At 63.9% G+C, this 1,506-nt stretch overlaps 1 protein-coding gene across 2 annotated transcripts in view; it reads right to left on the bottom strand.

Annotated features, from left to right (window-relative positions):
- Window positions 1–687, bottom strand: part of SEPHS1 (selenophosphate synthetase 1) — a 30,556-nt gene extending 29,869 nt beyond the window's left edge. For both annotated transcript variants that reach the window (XM_029238200.1, XM_029238204.1), the window contains exon 1: window positions 424–687. The gene's annotated coding sequence lies outside the window, so the exon portion shown is untranslated. The remainder of the gene's footprint in view (window positions 1–423) is intronic.
- Between the last annotated feature and the right edge of the window lie 819 nt (window positions 688–1,506).

Genomic DNA, 1,506 nt, shown 5'->3' with positions numbered 1-1,506 from the left:
GGACGGGGGGGCGGGGAGGGCCCGGAGGCGCCGCGCGCCGCGCCCCGGGCACCGGGCTAGGCTCTCCCGCCGCGCGCGCGGGCCGCCGCCGCCGCCGCACAAAAATGTCGGCGGGCGAAAAAATTAACCCCTGCGTCGCCGCCCTCCCCCTCCACTCCTCCCCCGCCCTCTTCTCCCTCCCTCCTTCCTCGGCCCCGCGCGGCAGCGGCGGCGGCGGCGCGGGCGGTGCTTCTTTTTTAAAGCGGCCCCACCAAGCCCTGGCTCGGCCCCTCTCCAGGCTGCGCTGCAGAGCGCCGACCGTGCACGGCTCCCGGCGCGCCCAGGCGGCCCGCGAGGGGATCCGCACGGCCGCCCTGGGCCTGCGGACGAATATTCCCCTTTAAGCCTGGTGTCTCGCCCCCCCTCCCCGAGCCAGGCGCTTACCGGTTCGCTTTGCGCCCTCCGCCTCCTCCCGCGAACGGGACTCCGCCGCTCCCACAATGCACCGGGCGCCGCCGGGCTCCCTTAAGCGTCGCCTGAATAAAAAGGCCGCTCCCGGCGGCGGCGCGGAGGGCGGGAGGGCCCCGGGCCGCGCCTGGGCGCCGCGGGGGCTCGGCCTGGCTCGGCGGGCCCCTGCCGGGAACGGGGCCGCCGTGCGCCGCGCGCGAGGGTCCTTTAAGGGCCGGCTCCCTCCCTTTAAGAGGCGGCGGGCCGCGGCCAGAGCGGCTCGGTAGCTGCGTGCGGCCCGGCAAGGGGGCGGGGGCGATGTGCAGGCCCAAGCGCGGCAATGATTGGTCTCGGGGGAGGGGTGGGGGGTTGCAAGCCAGAGGAGAGGTGGCATCCGTTGCATGATGCAAAAAGGATTGATTTCAAAAGTTGCGAGTTGCATTGGCAGCAGCCTTTGGCGCCCGGGCCACCTCCTTTTCCTTGATCCGCTGGAAGGGCCGGGAGTGTCCCAAAACCTGGCCGGGCTCAACCGCGCTGCATTCTGCGGGACGCTGTACCTGCTCCCCCAAGCGCCCCAAGCGCTGCCGTTGTTCCTACTGGCAGACAATGAGCGTGGAAACAATTTGAAAATCGAATCGGAGCAGAGGAAAGGCCCCCTCTGCTGCGATGAAGGACTTCGAAACACAGACGGCGCGTTTCGTTAATAACGAGTCTCCCTTCTATTGTTCAGCCTGGCTCGGGAGTTAATATGAGCCTTAGTGAACGTGCACACGTCCTGCAAAGTTTCTTGAACGTTTCATGTGCTTGGTAGGAAGTCAAAGCTTAAGGTTCCTCAGTTACATTGTTTTCTCTCCACGGGTTCAAGTAAACATGGCAGTCTAATACTGTTTGTGTTTGAATGGACACCCATAGGAGCGATTCAGCTTCTGAGATTACTTTTTTCAGGTTTTCAACTTTCTAAGGCACTGCTGAATAAAATAAAGCAAAATGCTTTCCTATGGCGTCTTTTAGGGCTCCCCGTAAAACCGAGAAGTGAAGGAGGGGATGCCGATCAAAGTTTTCTAGAGTGGTTCAACGTTT

Source organism: Monodon monoceros, unplaced genomic scaffold (assembly GCF_005190385.1).
Source record: "Monodon monoceros isolate NGI ecotype Baffin Bay Population unplaced genomic scaffold, NGI_Narwhal_1 Super_Scaffold_21, whole genome shotgun sequence".
In the NCBI taxonomy this organism is placed as follows: Eukaryota; Metazoa; Chordata; class Mammalia; order Artiodactyla; family Monodontidae; genus Monodon; species Monodon monoceros.
Note: the sequence above shows the minus strand (reverse complement) of the source record. Positions and strands in the feature narration are given on the sequence as shown.